The following is a 27,125-nucleotide window of genomic DNA, read 5'->3' on the forward strand; positions in this document are numbered from 1 at the left end:
AGCACACTCCCCCCTCCTTTACCAAGCTGCCGGCTCAGTTCTGGCCTCTGCACATGCACGGGGACATTTGCATGGCATCCGCACATGCGCAGAGGCCATTTGCTTGGCCACACAAATTGCATCTGTGCATACATGGATACCATGCAAATGGCCTACTCGGATGCACAGAGGCCGGAACCAAGCCAGCAGCCTGGCTGTTTGAGGTCATGCTGGGAGTGTCAGCAGCTGTGCACCTCTGTAAACACCTTTTTTTCTCTCTTGCTGCCCCACCCAGACACCCCTTACTGTGCTGAACCAGTTTGTTCAAACTGGGCCTGGTTCAGTTTGATTACGGACCAAACCCAGCCCCAGTTGGAAGTGAACTGTTTGTGCAAATCCCTAATATTTACCCTAAGTTACCATTACACTTTTAAAGACAGTTTAAAAGAGTCTTTTAAAGACACTTTAAAAGAATCTTTTAAAGACTCTTTTAAACCCACTTTCCTCATGGTCATAGTGGAGTAGTTAATGATGACAAAGGATGGGGCAGTGGTGAAGCGTCCTATGAGGCGTTAAGTATGAGCCTATACAAAAATAAATGATATATTAAATAAGCCAACAACCAATCATGAAAATAATTGTTCAGTCTTCATTTTATTTCCCAGTTTCATGTAACACCACCATGCGCTCATGAGAGGTTGACGAAATCCAGCCTCGTACTGGGGAGACTCCAGTCCATAATGTCACCATGGCACACACAGGAAAAAGCCGTGTGTGTGTGTGTGTGTGTGTGTGTGTGTGTGTGTGTGTTGAGAAGTACTTTAGGCTCACGGCACGATCTGAGGCTAGCCTCTGGCACAAGAAGACCCTGACAGTGAAGGGTCACTTCCATTTCCATTCATGCTGTCCCACTTGCCAGCCACGTTGTGCGAAGCAGCAGGGGCAAGGTGTGGGTCTGTGGCTAAATAAGCAAGCCTCGCTGAGGAAGAGCTGTTGTTTGTTTCTCCACAGTGAACAGTTCAATCATGGGGATCATTTATTTTGCCTACTCCGGCAGGGTCGCTCAACATGAAACCTGGACCGAGTGAAGTAAATAAGCATGGAAAGTGGATTTATATTTCACATGTGAGTGGGGAGCTGGCGGTGGGCCTTGAAGCATAGGAGGGATACGCATATGTAGGTGAGAAACTGTTTGTGCCTTCGCCCTGGGAGTAGGCTTTCCATGTCCCCCAGAATTTCGGGTAGCCCCCGGATTTTGGCTCATCCACCCAGCTGCTAAATTCCACCCGGATTTACATAGATTTCAAATGTGCTGCCCGGATTGCCCATATTTTACTCCGGATCTGATCACATGGGAGGGCAGAGAAGGAGGGGAAAGTATACAAATCTGTCAAATAAATAAATAAATAAATAAATAAATGAAATGAAAACTAGTTGCCACATAATTTGCATAATATGCAAATTAGGCCACCCGGATTTGGGAAGCTTGAATATGACATCCCTGCCTGGGAGGAAACCCTGGTGCGGAGCCTCTCTCCTCAGCCCCGCCTCTTTGGGAGTGCTCGTACTCTTTCCTTATGTCCCTTTATTATTACTCCCCCCCACTTCCCATTCCAAGAATGGACACGAGTTGCTAGAGGCTGCTGACTCAGCCTGCCCAAGAATGTTTGGACATCTGTGGGAGAGGGCATCACAGATTTGCCAGGACTAACACACTAATCTCTAGGAGTCTGGGACTTGCCCTCTCGTATCCCTCTGGCCACACTGCTTCTCTCACCTCACCCCTTCCTGCCCGCCCCCCAGTTTTACTAGAAGGCTGGGTAGACCTGGAGTATGGCAGGAAGGTGGGGAGAAGGGGGGATCTGTGTACTCTACGTAGGTCTTTAGCCACCAACATTTCTGCACAGTGGCACCAGATGTCCACTTCACCTATGGGTCTCCAAGTTCCAAACCTACACAGCAGAAAGAGAAAGGGCTGATATTACATAATTAGACCCAGCAAGAAAGATCATTCTGATCAGATCTTTAGGGAGTGATTGTGTAGACAGGGCAACAATGTGATCATTTCTCATGCCAGCATTGCAGCAGTCTCCCCATGCCCACAGGCAATTAACTGTACCAAAGAGTGGTGTTTGAATACGTGTACAAAACCTCCATGCACATTCAAAACTAGCATGTCAAGGAAAAGGCTAGCTTCGACCTGTTTTCCCCAACATGCGTGATAATTCTGCATGTTGAAGGGTTTTGTTGTTGTTGTTTGTTTTGGGGGGTGTTTTTTAAAATATGGTTGAAGCAGCAAAACATTTTTTTTCACCACCCACCCCTGGCACTTGTTATCTGAGACGTCCCAATCCAGCAACAGTCCCATGGCTACTGCTTATGTAGCTTGAGTCATTGTTGTCTTGGCCACCATAGACCTTAATCTGCCCCCTCTCCTCACAGTTCCGAAGCATAGGAATACAGGCCTGGGGGTAAACTTTGGTCCATAAACTAAAACATTTTCCCAGCCATTGTAATGGACTCCAAGCCCATCTTAATAATGTTTTAGATTTTTTTAAAAAACATGGAATTAATAATGATGACAGGCTACCCAATCTTTGTATTGATTTGGCAAGAATCTAACAAAATACAGAGTATTTGACTAGTGTAGACAAAACAAAAATGCTCGGAGGTCTTTCCAAGATATGATGCCTTACAGTGTATTGCACATTCACCCATTTTAAAAATGAACTAATCTGTCATAAGCCCAACCGTGGGATGTCACAGACACTTGATGACTTTGAAGTACTCATCTGATACTAACCTCAGCAGTGCCCCAACCATTTTCCTGCAACCGTAGAATTATTTAAGGTGGGAGAGAGAGAGAGAGAGGCAGAGAGAGGCAGAGAGAGAGAGAGAGAGAGAGAGATGCTGAATTCAGATGTAACAGGAAACCAGAGCTCCCTTCACCTCCAGTTTCCTAAACCATATGTCTAAGTTCAGGGAAATGGAATTTGCGGGGGAAAGCAACCCACGCTTTCCCTCCCCAAACTGAGTTTGGGCACTGCAAACTCCATCTCTGTGGTGTCAGCATTACATCTGAACTCTGGCACCGCAGTTTCAGTCCCATAGAACCGGAATTGAGGGAGGAAGCTCCTCCCTCCCTCCAGCCCAATTGGCTGTGCAGGCTGTCCTTCTGTGAAGAAGGATACCCCACACAGCCAGCTCCCCCACCTCTCTGAAGTCTTGCTGACTGCAGAGAGGCAGCTCTCCCCAACGACTGAATGCAGATGGGAGAGTGGGGGAAGGGGTGCGGTGCACAGAACCGCAGGTCCATTAGACTCGCAGTTCTGCATTACATCTGAACGAGGCTGGTGAGAGAACAAAAACACACTTGACAGGCTGTACATCTCTAATTTTGGTCTGATTTTTATTTTAAGCGGGAACCAGAAAGTATTTTAGCACATTCTCAGGCAATTAGAGAGAACAAAGAGATTGCATTTGCTGCTAAAGTGTAAAAACTCTTTCCATTAAAAAGAGTCGCAGGAGAATAGCAATCTTCTCCTGGAGGGATGGTTAGATTTTAATTAGAAATGGCTATATCTATAGCACAGTCATGATAGTACATCAGATCTTACTTAGATAGCCCAGGAGAAGCTTTATTAGCTCTTCTTCCTTTGGGTCAAAGTTGGGCTAAAGTGTGATCACTGTCAACAAAACATAAGAATTTGCAATTACACGATTGTTATGAAGAGCATGGGTAGACAATATTCAAGCTGTTACTGAAGTTTAAAAATGCCTTGCCTGTATCTAACACAACTCAGAATTTATTCCATCTCTGAGGTGTGTGCCATCAATATATACGACAGGCTGGTTAAAGTGGAGGATGCAGATCTGCTTATCCTGGGTTGCAGCAGATCCATCTGCAGGAGAGAATCACTACTACTACTACTACTACTACTACTTATATACCACACTTCAACCAAAGTTCTCAAAGCGGTTTACATAGAAAACTAAACTACATAAATAAGATGGTCCCCTGTCCCCCAAAGGGCTCACAATCTAAAAAGAAACATAAGGTGGGCATCAGCAACAGCCACTGGAGGTATGCTGTGCTGGGGCTGGATAGGGCCAGTTGCTCTCCCCCTGCTAAATAAAAGAGAATCACCACTTTAAAAGGTGCCTCTTTGCCCAGTTAGCAGATCTATGCAGGCTCTTAACGGGGGCAGTTGCTAGGGCTGGCCCAGCCCCGCCTAAATTTTTCTCTGCCACCCCTACATTTCCTACAAATAAGTATAAGTGCTCCTAGCTGCAAGCTGTCTGTCCATTTCAACTTTTGTGTGCTCCCCACCAACTTTTAGACTGGCTGTGGGTTGTATGCTTGTATGCTAACCTCACAGACCTCTTGAAAGGCATTCATATTGATTCCCATAGTTTACTGGAGTGCTGGATTCATTCCTGTTTAGCCAGTAGCCAATGCAGATGGTATAGCATAGTGACTGAAACTGAGCTACAAATCAGAACGTCTCTGCAGCTTCGAATGTCACCTTTCCCATAAATTGATTAAGGGGAGTTAGGCAAGCCGTTCCCTCCCAGCTCCCAGTTTGCAATGCTAGATATTATTAATATGTTGCTTCAAGTATGATCCAAAATGGGCCCTGCATGTCCATGGCAAGAGGCATTCTGATGCATGGCAAGCAATGCTGTAACTTTGCATTTCTACACCAGTGACAGGCTCCCAATTGTATATACACATCCTGGAGGCTTCGCAGACAGCATATTTTACTGTGGGTTTACTGTGAGGCTTTATTGCAAGTTCGGGGCATATTGGATATGCCGATGCAAAAAGAGGATTTTTTTTTACCCTGGACATAAATCCGGCTAGGTTCCAATACGGAGGGGAAAACCCAAATTGTCTGTGAAGTGCTCTCTGAAATATCACATGGACTTCGGGGTAAACCTGGTCGATCTGTGGACGCACACCCACCCTCCCAAAGTAAAGTCGCCGTCTGAAAAAGCTCCTGGGAATCAGGGTTGGGATGAGTTAAGAACAGCTGCAAATAGTGTTGCCAGAATTATCACTGCTCAGATAGACTGCTCCTGTTTGAAGCTGGCAGCTGCTGTCACCTGTTACAGAGGGCCTTTCCTCTAGGTAGCTGTTCTGCTGTTGTCCGACTGCAAAGTTCTATTCCATCCCCCACTGCAGCATGGTTCTGCATTCACATTGCATTTGGAAATACTGTCTGGGCTGTGGCTGTGCAATCTATTAACACTGTGCTGGTGATGACACTCGCTGTGATGAGTGACACTGTTATTCCTCAGTTCTATAATCCCCTAAGGGGTGGGGCCATAGCTCAGTGCAAGAGCATCTGTGTTGCATGCAGAAGGTCCCAGGTCCAGTCAATGGCATCTCCAAGTAGGGCTGGTAAGGACTCCTGCCTGCAACCTTGGGAGAGCCACTGCCAGTCAGTGTAGACAATACTGATGGACCAGTGGTCTGACTCTGTTTAAGGCAACACCACAGGCCAAACTAGAAGTGGCGCAAATGCCATCTTTAATGATGGACTCCTGCTTCTTTATATAGCTTCCTGACTGTGGGGGCTCATGTCCCCTTCTGTTTTGACTGTGTGACTGGCTGCCTGCCTCCTATGTCTTCCCTTATTGTCTGGACTGTGAAGTTGCATTATTTGCTCCACCATGAACACTGAGACTGCAGTGTGCAGTCCCACACGCCACTTTTCGTTTCTCCATGGTTCTGCTGTTTGGCCTAAGAATCCGGATTGGGATGGGTTAAGAATGGTTGCATACTTTTAGGACCGTGTGCAGAAATCCTCACTGCTCAGATAGGCTCCTCCTCTTTGAAGCTGACTGCTGCTGTCGCATGTGGCAGAGTCCCTACCCAATCATCCATCATGTTTTTATCCCTTGCATTTAAGGGCTGCTGCCAGGCCTGAAATAGGGGTGTGCACGGAACAGGAAGGCGCATGCACGCATGCCACTTCTGGTTTTATGCAAGAGGGTATACAGCCGCCCTGCGCCAGCAGTTTTTGAAGCAGTGCCAGAGGAAGAAGCATGGCGGGGGAGGTAAGGGCACCCTCCCCGTGCCTTAAAGCGAGCCCCCCGTTTTGAACCAGTTCGAAAACGGGGGTTCTGAACCGGTTTGGCATTCTAGGAATAGAACGCTGAACTGGTTCGTGGACATCCATAGCCTGAAATTCTTCACATCAGGATGGGTTGTGCCTTTAGCACAAAGTGCAAAAGAAGGCAGTACTACTCTGCACACTCTGCTACAATCCTGCCCTTTGCAGCGTGCTGCTTTCAGAGTGCTGTGGGTGCCTCTGTGGCGTTCAGCAGGGTTTCCTCCTGCCCCAATGGAGTGGAGTGTGCAAGAGCTAACATGCCCCCCAACCATCCTCCTGACTGTTTGCTCCCTATGGAACGCTCACACACGATCCCTTTTGGGTATAGGTTTTTAAATTACCCACCCACCCAGATCTTTAGAGACTGGAGTGCTTCGCCACTCTACCACAATCACGAGAGCACACTCCTCTCGCTATTTAAACAGATCAAATCGTTGCAAACACCAGCAAAACCACCTTCTTCCCCTCAGTAATATCTCCTCATTATTTTACCTGAAAGTTGTGCACACACACCCCCCAACCCCAGGTGCTGCAGTGCACCTCTCCCCTGAAAGCGGCCTCAGTTTCACTTCCCTCCAGTTTTGCACAATGTGAGTGCAAATGGTCAGAATTCAAGACATTTCCCTCTCTTCTCACCCTCCTCCAATTATCTTGTGCAGTCCAACCCCTCTGAGGATTGACTAGCACTAGATGTGGAAATTGTGGGGGGGGGAGCCTTGTTTTGGAGGGGGCTAAGGAAGCGGCTAATGTCCTTTTCAGTGATAGATTAGGAAAGTGGACCATTGCTTAGTTTACTGTTTTCATTTATCTTAATCCTATGTCTGTAAGAGTGCCTGTTCCATTAGTCTCCTTTGTTAAGAGGGCTGTTTATGGATCCCAGATAACAGCAGGTGTAATCTAGAATAATGCAGGGGTGACAATGTTGAAGAAACTCTTGCAGTCTTGCTTGCAGTGACCACTAGCCTTTCTACATACAAATAGGGCACATCATGCATAATGTAATCCTTTTATCCTTCTGTGACAGCGCTTTTAAGATTTGCATGATAGGATTTTACGGGCTTTATATGACAATTACCCTTGATCATCTGCATGGGGAAAAAAATCCCCCTACATCTCCCAACTGCAATGAATGTATTTGCTTAAGATGTTCATCCGTACAGTTTATTTTAATAACTAGCCTGCTTCTTTGTTCAGAATCTGCAGATTGCCTTTGATAAAATCTGTAGCTGAAAAGAGAGTATAACTGTGTTTTTCATGTCTTTGAACTTTTAAATTACAGATTCTATTCTGTTGGTGTAAAATATTCCTCATATTTCCCTCTCTAGTACACATGCCATCTGTAGTATACCATTGAGAAAAGAATGTGAATGATTCCATAATTCTTAGGCATGCTTTACTTTCTTACAACCTTCTTCTTACAGCCCCTGATTTGACCTTTGAAACAAACTGGCACCCATGCAGTTCCTTTAGGAGGGGGGTGATGTGATCTGGCAGCTGCATTCTGCACTCTCTGAATTTTCCAAACACATCTGGATTAAGTGGCAGTTTATTTGATGAAATCCAGTTCATTATTGCCTCTAACTCAGCCCTGCTTCAGAACACCCATCAGCTAGGGATGTGCAGGACGTTTCAAAGTTAAAATGTTTCAACTCAAAATGGGCTGCTTCAAATGTTCCAAGCTCAAAACAAAACGCCCTTTAAATAAAGGGCCTGTTTGGAGCTAGGAACAAAGCAACTCCTCTTGGAGTCGAAACATTTCAACATTTTGAGTGCCATTTTGGAGGCCTGTTTTCCCCCTGCTGATTGGTTTTCTGGCCCTGGCTTCTGGTTCGCTTGCAATCTTGTTGCCTCTTGTTTGGCTTGTTGTCAAACAAATCAAGTGTTGTCATGGGCAACTGTGCCCCCATTGGCTGGGGAGAGGGAGGGGATACGAAAGGAGGGAGTTTCCAAATGTATAGGGACTGGGAGGCAGAGAGAGCCCTTATAGTGTGCCTCTCTTGAAGTGGATACATCTGGATGGAAGGAAGGAAGGTTTGATTTTGACCAAATATAATATGCTATGCTATTGCTGGTTTTGCTGGATCTTAGATTGACAAAGGCAGGATTTGGGTGCCTTCCTTCCTTGAATTGTGGTTTGTTTTGTTTGTGAGACAGTGTTGTGGTGAGAAATGGACAGTGGCAGCTCTGTGTGTGTGTGTGTGTGTGTGTGTGTGCACGCACACACACACATGCATGCACATGCACACACACATACGTGTGATATTTCTTGGTGATTGCTGTGATGAGCTTCATGTCTGGCCTTGAGATTAACTTGTGCTTCACTCACTGCTCTGGTTTACTCTGCAGTCTGCATTGCAAAGTATATTCAGTCAAAATGTGACTGAAGTTGCTCTAGTTGAGCTTTTAGCTATGCTTGCCACTAAGGGTGCTGTGGCAGCTGTTGCAATGCTTGGAAGTAAGAAGGCATAATTGTGTGAGAGACAGCAACTGTGAGATTGTATGAGAGAGTGGCACTGTGGCTAGCAATGGATTCTGGGTCAGTGATTCTTTTTCGGCCTTTTTTGGACTGTGTTTGAAATGTGTGTTTTGTACTGCGAGGGACAGATCCCTTTTACTGTGTGCTTCAGCCGTGTTTTTCAAGGCAGGGTTGCAAAATGCACTGCAAATTGCAATGCAAAACTCGTGTGCAAGTGCACTCTGTGAGTGCAGTTTGTTCTATCCACAGCGGACAATGGGGAAACTCAAAACACTCCTTTGTTCACTCCATACACTCCAAATGAAATGCAAATGGCTGAAATGTTCCATCAAAACAGCAGTCAAGCCGGCTGTTTCGACAAAACAAAACCCGAAACATTTTGAGTGTTCCGGCCATAGGAAACAATGCGGAAACTTGGAAAACCCCTTTGTTCCCTGTGGGTAGCTCCTAGGGACATCCAAGTGGGTTGTGTGGTAGGGCGTGATGGGTGCTACCTACCACCCAACCCACAAAAGAAATGGGCCAGTGGGCAATTTTTACCAATTTTTTAACCTTTCCCCCAAACCCCCATAGGATGCTCATTTCTTATGTGGGTTGGGTGGTAGGTAGCATCCATCATGCCCTACCACACAACCTACTTGGGTGTCCCTAAGAGCTACCCATAGGGAACAATGGGGTTTTCCAAGTTTCCCTATTGTTCCCTATGGCTGGAACACTCAGAACATTCAGAACCAGATCAACCACTGTTTTGGCAGAATGTGTTGGCCATTTGCATTTAATTTTGAGCTCGAAACAAAATGCAAAATCCATTTTGTGCTCATCCCTACCGTCAACTTTCTGGGAGCTGATGGCAAAGTGAGATAGAGTTGAGTGTTATCTGCATATAGGTAACAGCTCCAAACCAGCTGCAAATGACCTTCCCCAACAGGAAGTCTGTGGCTGGTAGATTGCGTTCCAACCTGATAGATCAATAGTTGTGCAAACTGCCATGTAATGATACCTGGGAAAGAATGCTTGGCAAAGCACAATATATTCTGTCCAATTTCTTTCTGGTTATAACAACAGATCTGGGTTTCTTTACCTAACCAGGTCTTGATCTTCCCCCAGCTGAAATCTTCAATAGGAATAGGCAGAGAGTCAAACTATGCATTACATGGGGTCTCCTGACATTTCATTTGGTTGGTAGCCAGGGGGAGCTGCAAATATACTCACAGCAGGGGCGTGTGTGTGTGTGTGTGAATGCTTACTCCTTGCATTATTTTCCAGTCTAAATTGCACCCCCACCCCCAGATACACAGGCTGCTGCTTGCCCCAAGGAGCCTGTATTTCCACCCCACAAGGGGGAAAGTATTTGTATTAAATATTTGCGCTCTTGTGCAAAAGCGCAAGGCAGCTGACACTTTGCTAGGAACCCGCAGCAGCAGGGGTGGATCAGCACCGCCCATGCTAGGCTGCAGAACAAGTGGGCCAGACCTCATCTCAAACGGCAGTTAAATAGATGGGAGACAAGAAAGAAACAAATTGATAACATTTTAAATGCAGTATTGATATACAGTTTATACAGAAATATTTGCACTGTTGGTTATTTTGTTAGTATTCATCATTGTAGGTGGACCTGCACCTGTTTGTGTTTTTTTGTTCATGCTTGGTTAGGATGTTGTGTCGTCTTAAGATACTCTGTCATCTGTTTGTTCAAAGTTTGTCTCAATTCAAAACTGTACATAGCAATATCAAGCTCGGGTCTGTTTCCCTGCATGTTAACTTGGTGAAAAGTTCTGCACTGGTAGTTTTTAAACCACATTGGACTAGGAATTAGCGTTCTCATTTTCCATTTTCTAATTAATTATGCCAACACTAATCACCCCCCTGAGCCAGAGAGGGAGAAACATCACTGAGCACAGCTTGTTGTTCCTTTATTGGCCCTGAATCCAAGCAAGCATCAAAGACGCTGACTCTTGACACAGAGTATAAATCCTTTATTCCACCACAGAGGAGATTCCCCCAGTGACAAGGAAGACAATATTTACTTTATGCTGATTGCATCCTAGGTTGCGGATCAGAGACTGAGGGGCTAAGGAATCCCCATCCTGCGGATAGCATTTCTATCAATTAGTCCATTTTAGCAGTTCTCACACATTAATGCCATCTTGCAGTTCTCTTTGGTTGTTACAGTTTACATTTTAGCCCCATCTTGTGGAGATATTAAAAACTGCAGTTTGAATCATAAGACGATGAGGCCATACACACGACTGTCGGCTGTCGCTTTCAAGGGCTGCAGAAATGGCAGCAAATGAGTAGCAGCCATGCTTCCCTCCACTGTGATGTGCACCTACACGAGCAGCAGTGTGGCAAAGGCAAGAGCTGGGAGCAGGAGGACTCCCCCCCCCCTACAGCCCTGAATGCCCTGTGCTATGAGCACGGCTGCTCCCCTCTACTGGCTCACGGCTGGAAATGGTTGCGGGCCGGAGGAAGCCTTTTAACCAGCGGTTTGTTCAATCTCTGCTAAATGCCGGGTTATAAAGTCAAGCTAGAGGATGTATACCTGCTGTGAAGCACACTTCAGTTGTGAAGCATGTACAGGAGGAATATGTGCAGCCTTGGAGACTGAACTGTTCTGAATTGGATTGACCTGATTGGCCCAGGCCACCATCCAGATCAGGTCAAATCTGGGCCAAATCAAAGCCAAATCTGATTGCATCAATGCCGATCCAGTTTCACCTCTGAAACTCTCTACCTTGCCTTCCCCTCCCCTCCCCTGTACTTAACTTACCAGGCTGAAGAGATGCTTCCTTTAGCGAGGGAGCAGCAACTGTAATGCACACAGCGTCTATTTCAAAAGTCCTGGAACAGCTTGATTTTTTAAATTCTTTTTTATTTAAAAACCTGAAGTTCTGTGAAAGGTACAAGGTTAATTGGATATTCTTGGGAACTATAGTCTTTTCAGAGGCCATTGCAGAAGCTTCTGAAAAGACTACAATTCAAAATAAATCCTGCACTTTCCTCACTGCCAAAACCATCTCATATATTCTACAGAATATTTGTATCTATATCTTACAGAAAGAAAGTTCTGTAAGGTAAGTACAGGGGATGGTATGGGAGGGGATGGTGGGCATCAAAGTCTGAGCTGCTTGGAACTGAGCTGTCAAACTGGCCTGGCCCCTCAAAGAATCAATTCAGATGGGAGCTCCTTTGAAACACCAAAGTGGGCTCCAAACTGAATCATGTCTGCTTTACATATCCATAATGAAGAAGCTGGATTTGTGAAGTGCCAATTGGCCAGCTCTTATGTTAATAATGGGAAAAAAAAGTTTTTCCTTCTCAGAATAGGGCTGTGAATATCACTCACTGGATGATTCTTGTGTCAGTCAGGAAATAATCTTCCCCTAAGCCAATTTCAAAGTGCAAAAAAGAGCAGGGGCAACACATATTAAAACAAAACAAAAAATCCAAAACATCTATTAATTTAAATAATCATGCCAGGCATGTGTGGAGAGGGCAGGAAACACCAAAACAAAGCTGAATACCCTGCCTTTCATGCTTTCCATCTCAATGCTTCAATCACTGTTCATTCTGGAGCCAGATACATGTGTCAGTACTGGAATAAAGGCAGAGAAACAGAGCTCACCTTCCAGCAAAAAACCTGGCACAGGCTTCTGTTTCTTTGTATGTCTGTACATAGCCTAAGGCTGATTATGCCACCTACCTAAAATGTATTTGATTTTGCTAGCTTATATTAACATTCTGTGAATGTTTTGGTGAACACAGCCCTGTTCCCAAATTTCTAAAGCAAACTTTGGCTGAAGCATGAGGTGATGAATTAAAAGGACTTCTAGTGGTGATGGAGGACACCATGTTTGGAGTGATCCTAAATCACTAGCAGATATTAAATTTTGGAATGTGATATCATTCACCACAAACCATGGATATTCAGATAAATTGTGTACAATTAAAACAATAATTGCGTGACATTTTTCCGCAGTGCAAGATTGTTCGTTTGTTTCTGTTATAGTAGATATAATACACACACCCTGTTCACACAACTATTTGGGGATTAGAGAGTTCCTATCCCAATAGCAGCAGATGAACAGCACCTCTGTTTGGGTCAGCAAATCCAGAAAACACATGAGGAATAAGCCAGGTAAGGCATTCATTGCTTAAATCCGGAGCTGCAAGCATGGAAGGTCCTCTGAAGGCCTAGGAGGCTTTCCCGGCATGCTTTATGCTGCCAGTAGACTGGAAAGCCTCATTACATCAGCAGCTGACCTCTGATAGGCCACACAGGAGCAAGAGGCAGACCTGGCCCTGCTGAAGCAGGTCCAGATTTAGGATCATAGAGTGTGCTTTGCAGAGTGGCACATCCATGCACAGCAGTCCCTGTAGCCACAGCTCTCTATTGTTTCCAGGCCTCCTGTAGTTGCACGGGAAAGGTAAGTGGATCCACATGACCAGAAAAGCGAGGTAGGAGAGCTTCTCTTTTCCTCCTACCTTGGTTAAGAGCAGGGTACAAAATTTTTGAGCAGCCTGGGCTGGAGGGATTTGCGTGGTTCTCACAAGCATGTAAAACATGTAAAGCATGTAAAACCCAGCTCCTACCCTGATTTGGATGATTGTGTGAACAGGCCTATTATGTGGGCAAAAAATGTATAGTAAGCCGGTGATCTGCCTCTGCACTTAAGTCCTGAAGTTGCAATGCACTCATTAAACACTAGAGGGCAATAGAACTTTAAGAAGTCTATTATCCAGTGCTGTAAGATATTACCCTCTGTAGCTTTACCTGGACTAGAGCTATACTGTATCTAGGTTAGAGGAAATAGCTGAAGTTTGTTCAAGCTAAATGTCACAGATTTTAAATGCACTTCCTATAATTTCTTGTTAGAAGTGTACAAAATTGGTGCAAGTTTATGAGTCAGGTAATACAAAATAAGCTTTCAATATTTATATATTTGAAGATATACAGAGTGAATATCTTTTATTCAAAATACGTTGTTACAGAACATATAATATATTATTATCATAGGCTTTTCTGTGCAACTACTGGGACCCAGCAGGCCTGGAAACAATAGAGAGCTGTGGCTACAGGGACTGCTGTGCATGGATGTGCCACTCTGCAAAGCACACTTTATGATCCTGTATCTGGACCTGCTTCAGCAGGGCTAGGTCTGCCTCCTGCTCCTGTGTGGCCTATCAGAGGTCAGCTGCTGATGTAATGAGGCTGACTGGCAGCAGCTTTCCATGGTTTCAAACAGGAGACTCTTCCAAGCCTACTTAGAAATGCCAGGGATTGAACCTGCAGCTTTCTGCAAGCAAAACAGAAGCTCTTCCATTGAGCTACGTTCCTTCCCCTAAGAACCTTCCCCCAAAGGATCTCTTCAATTAAGTCCCAGTTCACAGTTGAGAACACACCAGAAGAGCCATGCTGGATCAATCCAAAGATCCATCTCATCCAGCCTCCAGTTTCCCACAGTGGCCCATCAGATGCCTCTCAGAAGCCTTTCAAATCTAAGCAACTTTGTCCTTAGGAAGGTTGTGGAGCCCTACCCCCACCACCAAAATATCAGCCTTCAGCCTCAAATGTGCTACCTGTTTTCATTCTGTCTGCCTCCTGCACAGGGAACTTTGTCCTTGGCATCTCACAGTTTGTTGCAGTTTTCCACAATGGTATAGATGACACAATGGGAATGAAGCAAGCAGGTGAAGAACTCAAAAAGCAGGTGTGATGGTCCAGAACCAAGAAATGAGATCTGGGGGCTTTTTGGTACTTAGGCAAGGCCTGGCATAGAGAAGTCCTCTGGGTCTGGAAACAAACACTTCACTGCAACTTGAGTGAATAACAGGATGACTGTATTTTCCACATAAAATACTGTCATCATTTGACACACATAGTAGTGACTGGAGGAAAGTTGTTTGCAGCAAGGCCAGGATAAGGTATTTAATGTGCAGACTGAGTAAAAAGCAAACCAGAAGGCATTCAGCCCCAACCCCTTCACTCTTGCCCCGGGAATCACCCCTGAAGGTTGTCCATCATCCCCTGTCCTGAATGTCAGGTCCAATAGACACCAAACAGAAATCCAAAACAGATTGCGAGGAGCTCCAAAAGGATCTCTCCAAACTGGGGGAGTGGGCAACAAAATGGCAGAAGTGGTTCAATGTTAGCAAGTGTAAACCAATGCATATTGGGGCAAAAAAACCCAGCTTCACGTATATACTGATGGGGTCTGAGCTGTCCGTGACGGACCAGGAGAGGGATCTTGGGGTTGTGGTTGACAGCTCGTTGAAAGTGTTGACACAATGTGCAGCAGCTGTGAAAAAGGCCAATTCCATGCTTGGAAGCATTAGGAAGAGGATTGAAAAGAAAACTGCTGATATTATAATGCCCTTCTACAAAACTATGGTGCATCCACATTTGGAGTACTGTGTACAGTTCTGGTCACCATACCTCAAACAGGACATTACAGAACTGGGAAAAGTGCAGAAGAGGGCAACCAAGATGATCAGGGGCCTAGAGCACCTTCCTTATGAGGCAAGGCTACAACACCTGGGGCTTTTTAGTTTAGAAAAAAGACAACTGGGGGCAACATGATAGAGGTGTATACAATTATGCATGATATGGAGATAGAGATTTTTCTTCCTTTTGCACAACACTAGTTCCAGGGAGCGCATGCCCAGAACGTCCGAGAAAGATACGGCCGCAGAGACACGGCGGCCATGTTGGGTCCCGGTCCGGACCTCCATACCTGGAAGCGTTGGAAGCGGCGGCGAAGCAGCAGCAGGAGGCGGCGGCGACTGGGGCCGATGCCGGCCGCGGTGGGGCGACAGGGCCCGATGGCGGTGGCGGCCGCAACGGGGAAGTGATGGCGGCGGTGAGTGGGGCCCATGGCGGCGGCGGCGGGCCGATGGTTGGTGGTTGCGGGGCCGGCCCAGCAGCAGATGGGCAGCCTGCAGTGGGCCCCAATACCAGGGGCAGAAGTTGGGAATGGGGGGAGCGGTGGCAGTCTGGCAGCCGGCCACAACGACGGACAAGTGGCGGCAGCGGCCACGGCAGGCCGCATGGTGTGGTGGGCCCACCGCGGCTGGCATCCGACCCAGTCGCCGCCGCCTCCTGCTGCTGCTTCGCCGCCGCTTCCAAACTTAACTGTTTGCCATCTGGGAGGAGGAGCGGCAGCCCGGTAAGGAAAAAAAATTGGGATTGGGGTGGGAGGGAGTGGAAGAGAGGCAAGAGTGTGGGGGCAGAGGAGGCGGCGGTCCCAGCCGGGTGGAGGCGGCGGTGAAGTTATGGAGGAGGAGGAGAGTGGCCCCAAAGCTCTACTAGCGCCCGTTAATTTAACAGGCTTAAAGATACTAGTAAATAAATAAATAAATAAATAAGAAGGGCTTAGCTAAATTCATGAAGGACAAGTTTATCCATGGCTACTAGTCTGAGGCCTATAGGCAACCTCCAGCCTCAGAGGCAAGATGCTTGAAAATACCAGTTGCAGGGGAGCAACAGTAGGAGAGAGAGAGCATGCCTTCAGATCTTGCCTGTGGGCTTCTGAGGGGCATCTGGTGGGAAGTTGTACGAGATAGGTTTGGGCCTGATCCAGGAGGGCTGTTGTGTTATGTTATTTAGTGATAGTGATGTCCATTTAAATTTATTTTTATCAATATTTGTACTCCACAACTTTAGGCATAACTTACCATGCCTGGTCCTATCATAGTCTGCAATTAAATGTACGAAGAGGCTATTCTCACACATGGTAGAAACTGGGCTAAGGGAGCCCAGCAGTTTCCACCACGCGTGTGAACCACTGGGAGCTGTGTGGCTCCCGGCGACAAGCCTGCTTAATTGCTCCCCCCTTAAACAAGGTTAGCGGAGCATGCACTTTGCTAACCCCATTTATTTGATCATGTGTGGCCATGGTGTGGCTCCACACAGCAGCGACTCACGAGTAGCCCCCCAACCAGGAGGCTACAGCAAGCCTCCCGACATTGGGGGGCTCCGCAGAATGCACCACACACTCATGCGGGGCATTCTGGGACTTCTGGGGGCCAGGAGGCCCCCGATCCCCACTGCCCCAACCAGCTCTGTGACGGAGCCAGTAATCATGTGGGCTGCCAATACGGCCGCCCAGGGCGAGCTGCTGATCCTGCCTGCTCATCTGTGGGGAGAGCGGGTCAAGCCCCATCTCCCCACAGAACCCTCTTAAGCATTCCACACTGCTTGTGTGGAGAGCCTTAGTGGCTGCATAATACCGTATCTTAGGATCTGTGGCATATTCACTTGAGAGGTGATTAAGAATGAAACAGTGATCAATAGCTCTCCTAAAGCCTGCTTATTCAATTAAGAATGATCAGAATCAACCCATTCTTCCAAACTATACACAAATATAGGCGGAACTTGGGGGGGGGCAGGCAGGGCACGTGCCCTAGGCACCACTGAGGTGGGGGCGCCATGCCAGTTCCTGCCACCCCCACCCCATTGCCCACCTGCCCAGCCCCAGGGTCCCTCAGCCACTTGCCTCCAGCTCCGGCCTAGGATAGGAGCAGCCGGCAAACTGCAGAGCTCTTCTCTCCCCGCCTCTCAGCTGATCGGCGGGTGGGCGGGGCTTCCAGAGAGGCCTCCGAGTAGGCCTCCCTGAAGCCTGAACTCAGCAGGCCCCAGCAAGCCAGGAAGGTGGCTGGCAGAGCTCCCTGCAGCAGAGCAGACCCTCCAGCACAGCCTTTGCAAGGTAGGCTGTAAATTCCTTTTTGTGGTTACCCCCATATATAGGGATCTGCTTGCCATAGGGCTTTGATATGGGTGGTGGGGCGAGACTGAGAAGTCTCTGAATATTTAATTTAAAACAGACTGAAAAATGTGCTGGCTTTAAAAACAAAAACCATCTAAAAATGCCTATAAGTGGCTTGTTTCATGTCAGACAATTACAAACACTTCTGGAACAAATATTCAGTCATTCATTCATTCATTCATTCATAAATGCACTTATGTTCAAGTTGTTTTGCAACCCAGAAGGTCTGAGTGAGAACTGTGAAGCATGTGTTGTGCTTTTATTTTATTTCATTTTTCTTGTGTGTGAACTGCTCTCCAATAACTTGCAGGGACTTCAGGGTAACTCTGGCCAACATGTGAATGCAGCACCTCCATTCCAGAGGAGATGTATGTTAAAGGGCTTTAAAAGCCTCGTGTGAAAAACCTCCTGGAATCAAACTTTACTGAATTTGTTCAGAATTCTGAGAAAACAAACATCTAAACCCTGCATAGTTGAAAGTCTCCTTTGCTAATCTGCAGCGAGGGGGCCATTTTAATAATTAGTGTTTCTAGTGTGTTCTAGGCACACTAATTTAAAAATCACACTGTTTTTAGTGTGTTCTAAAAGTAGCACAAACATATAGTACTCAATGTATATCACTATATATTGTGAAGTGTGCATGTGTGTATTCAGTGAAATGTATTTCCAGGCAGCATACTTATTTTGAAATATCAGACTTAAATCCTTGGGGGCCTGGGGTGTGTGGAGGCCCTGGACTTTGAGGGGCTGGGGGCCCATTTTAAAATCTCATCTTGGCCCATTCCAACCTTGCTATGCCCCTGGCGGTCACTACACGTGAGTTTCTGCACAACACCTGCACAGAAGAAACTTCCATGTAGAAAATGTGTCTCTTGTAAATTGACCCTGAATTTTCCATCCATGACTGGGATATTTGAGAGTTACAGTCAATAATAAAAGAACAGCACACTGCTTGTGACAGGAAGGGGCAAATTACAATGATTTCTTAGTCTGGCAGGGGCTGGTTTTGGCCCTGGCAGAACTTGGCTGTCTGCTCCTGTTGCAAATGCCTCTGTCCAGTGTGGCAAACTAATGTATCCTCCTCCCTCTTGGTGTCAAAGTAAGCACTAGTGTGGTGAATGCACATATACCCCATCATGAGCCAACAATCATCACAAGACAAAGGCTGGCAAGAATCATTCACTGGTTTATAGACTCCCCCCCCCCCACCACCACCACCACCACCTTCTTCTTCCCCTATTTTGCTAGTGGCTGTTTGGGCAGGTGATCCTCTAGGACAAAGTCATGTTTTTTTTAAAAAAGAATGAGATGAGACAGAGAAAATGACACTTGGAATCCTCGCATAACTCCTGACTGTTGTTCTAAGTCTTTTACAGAGATAGCTCTTGTTTTCAGGTTTTGATCAACAACCATGTCTAGATGGTACAGTGTTCCTTTTAACAGGGATTTCCAGATATTGTTGACTACAAGTCCCATCATTCCTGTTTGGACAGGGGTGCAATTTCAGTGCTTGCCCTAGGCGCTATTTTCCCTATTTACACCTCTGTTCACAAATGTCAGATAGGTCATTTGGATGTGATTCAATAAACCTATTGGATGATAATTGCAGGGACCTGTGTTTGCTTTTTTGATACTTTGGATTGCTACTCAGTTCACATTCTCTGGGTTTACATAGGTGAATAGTTTGACCAAGATGGGAGTCCTCCAGTTAAAATTACCAAAAGGAATTTCAAGGGGTTATTTAGTGGAGACCTTGACTTAGATTTTTTCCCCTTCCCTGAACCAACTTCAGGCAAAGGGGTCAAGTCACTCCCAATTCTGGAAATTTAATTTTTAGTTGATCTTCACTCTATATTAATTAGTATTGCCTCCTGCCTCAGAGGCAAAATGCCTCTAAATACCAGTTGAATGGGAGCAGCAACAGGAGAGAGGGCATGCATTCACCTCTTCCCTATTGGCCTTTCTTGCTTATGGGCTCAGCTGGTGGGCCACTGTGGAAACAGGATGCTGGACTAAATGGGCCTGATCCAGCAGGGCTGGTCTTATGTTTAAAATGCATTCTCAGACAAAACCAAGCATCAAGTAGGCAAAGTACACACTACGGCTGTTCTCATGAGCAGCCCAGCCCAGGATAGGGCAGCTCAGCCTGGGTTGGGCTGCTCATGTGCAAAGCCAGGATTGAGCCCAATCCCAGTGCTGCCTTGGCCACAAACACCCGTTTGAATCCCAGCATTTTACTGGGGTGTAATATCATCACCCCCGCAAGGGGGAAGTTCCACATCGTAAGGACTAACAGGTGGTTGAGCTTGCATGGGGACCCAGCAAACGAGAGACTCAGGAAACAACAGAAGAGTTTCACTATCAATGACTAGTTTACTGAGGAACAGCTAGTTCTTGCTTCTCACCTGTGTCTTTGCCCCTTTTCTGGTGCAGTCCTTGGAGAGGTTCTATCTATACCCTGTGGTTTCTTCACCCAGGAATGCAGGGCTTACCCCCTTCCTGATTCATGCATCTTATAGGCTCCCTGTTACATCACAGTGAACACCGTCTCTTTCCCCCAGGGAGTCCTCCTCCCTCTTTCCCCCACAGGGAGTGTTGGAGATGGATGTTCATCAACCTTTTGCACCAACTATCCTAATGACCACCAGGGGCATTGGGAGTAGAGATCGTGAGTAAGGGTCTCCCTGACTGTTCTACCTGTCTCTACTCTATGACCCCTGATCTGACTCTTCTGCACTTCCTGTGCTGAATCAGTCCTTCCTTTCCTCCTGGAGAGCAGATGGAAACATCTCCCCCGCCCTTCTTACCTATTCATTATGTAGTTCTTTAGATTAGTTTTAGGTCTTTCCTATCCAAGTGTACTTAACCAATAAATACTTAGTGTTTAGTTCTACAAGGATTTCGATGTGTTTTCTCTAAATAGCTGGAACAACTAAACCATCTTTTGCTACCTACTCTGTAACTGGAGTGTGTGCCCATTCCTTAGTGTTCTGCTGTTTTACCCACTGGGGTAAAAATTAACAACCTCTAACAGGGAGTCCTCCTTTCACACCTCTTAGGAAGGCTCCTCTGCCTCCTGATAACTTCTCATGCTGTGCTTCTCCACAGCCTCCTCTGCTTTAGGCTTCCTTCTGCCCCAGCTGGCAGTTTGCCTCTGATGCTCTAGAGAGCTGGCCTTCTTCTGTTCTTGAGGATCCATTTTATCTTCCTCTTTACTGCCCTGCTCCTCCAACATTTGTAAGCAGGCTCCTTTACCCACCTTGGCCAAGTATACTCGATGAGTCTAAGAGGCTTTCTTTCTTTTTGCTCAGTTATCCACCTGTCAGCTGCTTCCAGCAAGGTACCCACCTTACACCGGGTTAGAGGATACAAGTGCACCTCCACCCCAGGGCCAGGATCGTGTGTGTGTTCAGGCTGCACCCAGAGTGCACAGGAGAATCCCCCAATGCACCGGACTTGTTGGGAGATTATGGGATTCCTGGAGGCTTGGACCTGTTTTCCCGGCCTCCAATGATCCTCGCTGCCAGGAGCAGCACAGATCATGTGAGTGTGCACTGGCGCGCCAAAGAAAACAGTGACCATTGTTTGTGGGAAGAAAGGTCTAACCCCTAAGAAAAGCCTCCCTCCCTGCCCGCCCTAGCCACCAGGAATTTTGATTGTAAGAATAGCCTTATTATCTCTTATGGCTGCCTGTATATGTAATGACATGATGGTTATGAAATTGCCCTTAGCTTTCTCGTTCTGTGTGTGTGTTTAATCAAAATGTTCGGGTTAGAAATTACAGATGATGTGCAAGCACGAAGCTTAATTTTCATTGCATTACCTAAAATTAATTTGCATTTTAAAGAGAATTTACAGCACAGTAAAAATACCAATATATCCCTTTTTATCCTGTGGACAGTATTTTAGATGAGCTAATACTGAATTTCTTCTAGGTATAAATTATTCCCCCTCTCTCTTTCATGGCATAGGACGTAATAATTAGTAATTTTGGAGCCAAGCTCAGAAGTTAAAAGGAAATATCTTTTCTCCTTCATCAGCAAGTATGAGAAGGCACCAATTAACTCATCGTTGCTTTAATGAACCAGAAAATATTACTCAAAGTCACTCCGTTGTCTGCGTGCTACGCAACTGCTGACAGGGGGTCCTTTGCCGGTATATCCTGAATTTAGCCATGCTCTGTAAAAGTGGTTCATTGTTAGTAACTTACCTGCAATATTAAAATAATTTACTATGTTATAAAAATGTGGATGTCAACCATCCAGTCAAGACCGAGCATGTTTTTGGTTTTCATTATTCTATTCTAAAAGTTGAGAACTCGAAGTACTTTCACACAGCACTACTGCAACCTGCAATCAAGGTGAACCCAATTAGGACTTTGATGTGATCCATCACTTTGTCCACTCTTCTACCTAGTGCTCATTGAGAAGTCTACCTGTGTCTGGCTATACCAGTTCAGACCACTGGGGGGTACTTGCATGACTAAATGCAAACTATTCTATCCATATAGAAAACTACTGATCAGAGAGAAGGAATTCAAGCTTAGCCTTCTCTCTGATATACTAGCTTTCTATGAAGGGTGGGTTTCTGTGGGGGGGGGGTTTAATGGAAGAGCTTTCAATCATGTAAACCCCCATCTGCATTCTGAAGTGATGAAACTCTGCTACTCCATGGGGACCTGGTCTGTATGTGATTTTCCTCCTCTTTCCCGGATAAGGGATCTGAGTTTGGGTTTAACTGGATCCTGACAGACAGGAGTCCTCAAATTCTATTTGAGGGTAGTGTCTGCTCACTACACCAGCCAGCGTGGTGTAGTGGCTAGAGTGACGGACTAGGACCGGGGAGACCCGAGTTCAAATCCCCATTCAGCCATGAAACTAGCTGGGTGACTGGGCCAGTCACTCTCTCTCAGCCTAACCTACTTCACAGGGTTGTTGTTGTGAGGAGAAACCTAAGTATGTAGTACACCGCTCTGGGCTCCTTGGAGGAAGAGCGGGATATCAAATGTAAAAATAAATAAATAAATAAATAAAATAAAGATTCTTCAGTGGACTGCTCCATTGCATGACCCTTTCTCTAGGCCAGTGGTGCTGCAGCATATTGTTGTACTGCTAAATATATTTGAGGCAGGCCTGAGTAGTTGTTGTGGAGCTTCAGAACTGACCACAGTGGCCCAAACAGTTTTAGTGTGGCATAGACTTCTCTGCTACATTTCTCCAGTACCCCTTCACCACCACATTTGGACAGTGGTCCATGCAGGGTGTATACCTGGGTCCCTTTACAAGACTTGTTGCCCACAGCTAGTGGTGCTCTCAAATTTGTCTGCATTCTCTTCACATAGATGAGGGGTGGGGTGGGATGGGGTGTGGTGTGTGTGTGTGTGTGTGTGTGTGTGTGTGTGTGTGTGTGTGTTTAAGTATGCTTTCAGCATGGTAAATCCTGTGGTGCAGGAAATATTGGAGGAACTTCCAGCCTTACGATTGTGCCAATAGAACACTTCACAGATTAAAACCCTCAACTTATTCTTAGCATTCCTGGAATTCCTATACACTAATTTGCCAAAAACTGTGTCTACAAGGGATCTCCCAGGCCTATGTAATGGTTTAATTGTCTGGAAATAACTGTTTTGATACTAATTACAGAATTGTATCATCCACCCTTATCTGCAATTAAGTTTGCAGTGCTTGACTATTAGAAAACATGTTATCATAATAAGTATTGTTTGCTTTCTTTTATTTGCATATGCTGAGCTGTAAGAATCTGTAATTATAATAGGTAGGAATCATCTGTTTGGGGCCTGTATCTGTGATTACATTAATTGAATCGCATAGCAATTTAGTGATATAAAGCATTATGCCTACTGGATTAATTATTAGACAAGAGAAACAAGTTTACTGGTTAGGAAAGGTCTTCACAGTTTTATGGTCATTAAGGATAAACAAGCCCAACTATCTGACAACTCTGCAAGTAGTGAGCCTTCAGGGTATACGAAGGCCAACTCATGCTTTAGTTTTTGAATGAACTACAAAAGGGGATCAAGTTTAAATAGCAAAATGAAAATATGCATAAGGTCATGTTTTCAGCTGAGTGATACTCTTGCGTTTAAAGGGTCAGGTTTCCCGCAATTAGTGGCTGGGTTTCTTTTCCCCTTGATTTCAATCACCTCTTCTTTGTTTATTGCTAGGAAGGGAAGGGAAAGTTGTGCTGTTGAGTCATTTTTATTATTTCTCTGTGTAAACCGCCCTGAGCCATTTTTGGAAGGGTGGTATAGAAATAGAATGATTAACGACGACAACAACAACAACAACAACAACTCCTGACGACCACAGAACCATGTGGTTTTCTTGGTAGAATACAGGAGTGGTTTACCATTGCATCCTCCCACACAGTATGAGAGGATGCCTTTCAGCACCTTCCTATATCGCTGCTGCCTGATATAGGATAGGAGTTTCCCATATTCTGGGAAACAAACCAGCGGGGATTTGTACCAACAGCCTCCTGCTCTCTAGGCAGGTTGCTTCCCCACTGCCATTCACATTTCCTGTAAGTGTGTTTCGCCATTTAAACTAATCTAGCAAAAGTTACATTTGTTAGGACTAATCTGCATTGAAATTGATGGTACTATCAAGTTAGTCGTGCTTAACCTCTGTCCCTTTGCTTTCAGTGGGCCAAAGTCTGCATGTCCCCTGCTAACTGAGCAAAGAGGACACCTTTAAAAGTGGTGATTCTCTTTATTTAGCAGGGGGAGAGCAACTGGCCCTATCCATCCCCAGTGCAGCATCCCTCCGGTGGCTGTTGCTGGTGTCTTGTTTATGTTTCTTTTTTAGTCTGTGAGCCCTTTGGGGACAGGGGTCATTCAATTAATTAATGTATTTATCTCTGTATGTAAACTGCTTTGGGAACTTTAATTGAAAAGTGGTATATACATATTCATTGTGTCCATATTCGTATTTCTGTGCACATGTATGTGAGAATAACCCACTAAACATACAGTATAAGATTTTCTTCTGAATATACAGACAGTCGTGGATAATCTTTGCTGGGTTCTAACTAGGTATTTCTCAACCTGTAAAATATGCATTGGCTCTCAGCTCTGGGAACGAACCAAATGCAGGAGGAGTAGCATGTAGAGATGTGAGTAAAAACCTGTATCAGGGAACCTTGATAGCTAAATACAATTCTGTTATTTGATGCTCAGTGTCTTCAGTGCATTAAAAAGCAGTTAACCTGTCCTGCATTTACTTAAGAAAAGCTAACATAACTCAGGCGACTCCTCTCAAGCTGTGCAGTGCTTTGCAGTGGTAAGCGACCATCTAAATTCCCAAATTGCATTGCATCCATATATTGGTGCTACTCCTGTTGACGCTGCAATCCTCTAGTCCCTCTGCACATTTACTTGAGAGTCAGCCCTATTGAACCCAGTTGGAGTTATTCGGGTCAACGTGCATGGGGATGAGCTGTTAGGATGATGCCAGTCATTGGTTTTACCATCTAGAAATCATGCTTTTAGTATGACTAGTATACTGGCATTACGTTGTATGGGTGCAACCCAGATGTGACAATTCCTTGCTGCTTTTTATGCCTGGAACACCCTCCCAGGAGATCTGTGTGGTGCAGACATCTATTTACATTTGCCTTTCCACCTCCTTTCTCTGGTGTCCGCACTGTTGTGTTAGTGCATTGCTTGCTTTATGTTTTTATCTGATATTTTGTGGTACAGGTTGAGTATCCCTTATCCAAACTGCTTGGGACCAGATGGGACCAGACCATACTGCAATGAGATATCTTGGGCATGGGAACCAAATCTAAACACAAAAGGTTACTGTACACTGTATTTTATTTTTTTAGGTTTTATTTAAAGTATAAAAACAAATAAGCCTTGAATTTATGATAACTACAGGTAGCTGTAAATGTAATGAAAACTAATTGTGAGAAAAATTTTAACACAATAATGTTGCTGGTCATGTTAGACTCAAACATGGTGTTTTAGGTGGAGATGAAATTCAGATTTCATGTGGAAATAATGTGTTGTACTTACAGTTGGTGCTGCAGGCACACACTGTGGTGGTTTCCTGATTTTGGAGCATTCCGGATTTCAAATGTCCAGATTAGGGATACTCAACCTGTACTGTTTTACTGTAATTTATAAGCCATTTTTAGTTTCTCAAAAAGCTAAAAATCTATTTATTTATTAAATAAATGAAACAGTGGTCCTGTAGTAGTAGTAGTAACAACAACAATAATAATAATAATAATAATTTCTTCTAATAGAGTGGTTGGCAGCTGGATTGCCCAGTAGGACAATCTGGTCCCAGCCACTGACTTGCTGGGTTTCTCCCCCTTCTCTCTTCACCCTACCTCCTGCTCCAATGGTAGGTGCAAGTGGAAGTGAATGGAGAGGAGAGCTGGTCTTGTGGTAGCAAGCATGACTTGTCCCCATAGCTAAGCAGGGTCTGCCCTGGATGCATATGAATGGGAGACTTGATGTGTGAGCACTGCAAGATATTCCCCTCCGGGGATGAAGCCACTCTGGGAAGAGCAGAAGGTTCCAAGTTCCCTCCCTGGCTTCTCCAAGACAGGGCTGAGAGAGATTCCTGCCTGCAACCTTGGAGAAGCCACTGCCAGTCTGTGAAGACAATACTGAGCTAGATAGACCAATGGTCTGACTCAGTATATGGCAGTTTCCTATGTTCCTAAGCATTCGGGTTAATATTGACTCCCTTCCATTATTTATTTAAAGTATGGTACCGCTGCTGTAGCCATATAACTGCATTTGCATTAACAGAGATACTTAAGGTTAAGAAAGAAATGGAAGGGAGGGGGAAAGAGAGGAGTTGCGTATGGGGGTGCCGGCTAATCACACAAGCATCTTATCAAGAAGTCAGGGCTTAATATCAAGTCATCAAGACAGGGCTTAATATTACCATATCTTCTTCCAAGCTCTCATCAAAGATGCTGTTCAGTGAAAGTGACTTTTCCTGCTATGTGGCATGGCTCTGTAGGTTCCTACTCAGGCTCCTGACCAAGCAGTCTTAAATTCTGTTTCACTATGTAGTGAAACAGTCACAGTAGCTGCCCAGCAAAAGCCATCATTCAGCAGAAGGCAATTGTTCGCCTGTGGTTTGCCTCTAGCCCACACTGATTGGCCCACAACTTACCTCTGTCCTTGTAGCAGCCAAAAGGAGTCAGCTCTATTTCCAGCTGGCATCACAGCTGGCCCATTCAGGAGGCAGACTGAGGTGGTCACCTGAGATACAAAGTGGTGGGAGTAGAGTTGCCATGCCCCTCGGAATTTCAGGTTTCACCCGGATTTTAAGCATCTCACCCAGATTGCTTAGCTCACACAGATTCGCCCAGATTTCAGATTTCTTTCTTTTTTTTTAAAGGCTAAGCTCTAGCCCTTGTAGAAACTGAGTTATGGAGCAAAACGTTCAGTCACTATTCTGCTCAAAAATTATGTTCAAGCCAATTTACATAATATGCAAATTAGGCACCCGGATTTGGAAAGGCAGAATATGGCAACCCTAGGTGGGAGCTGCTGCTGTCTGCCTTGGCCCACCACTGCTATCTGTTGCAACTTCTCCTCTTCCTCTTCCCATGTATGCTAAAGGAAGAGTGAAATGGAGGCGCTCTAGCTCCTTTCCTGCTCCATTCCCTTCTTCCTTTTCAAATGTAGGAAGCGTTAAGAGGGTGGTGTCATGTGATTCAGCAAGGTACCACGCTTTACCAAGTGGGGTGCAGCAGCATTTTTGCCATCCTGCTTCAGGCATAGGCTACCCTTGGGCC

The 27,125-nt window shown here is 45.5% G+C and overlaps 1 protein-coding gene across 4 annotated transcripts in view; it reads left to right on the forward strand.

Moving 5' to 3' along the window:
* The window catches only part of PHACTR1 (phosphatase and actin regulator 1), a 451,342-nt gene that overhangs the window by 136,397 nt on the left and 287,820 nt on the right, over nucleotides 1-27,125 (forward strand). Inside the window, exon 1 of one of the 4 annotated variants that reach the window (XM_053250902.1) lies at nucleotides 15,415-15,434. The exons of the other annotated variants lie outside the window; for them this stretch is intronic. The gene's annotated coding sequence lies outside the window, so the exon portion shown is untranslated. Of the gene's footprint in view, nucleotides 1-15,414; nucleotides 15,435-27,125 lie in introns of those variants that run through there. 4 annotated transcript variants of the gene reach the window in all.

This window comes from Hemicordylus capensis, chromosome 4 (genome assembly GCF_027244095.1).
Source record: "Hemicordylus capensis ecotype Gifberg chromosome 4, rHemCap1.1.pri, whole genome shotgun sequence".
Taxonomy (NCBI): Eukaryota; Metazoa; Chordata; class Lepidosauria; order Squamata; family Cordylidae; genus Hemicordylus; species Hemicordylus capensis.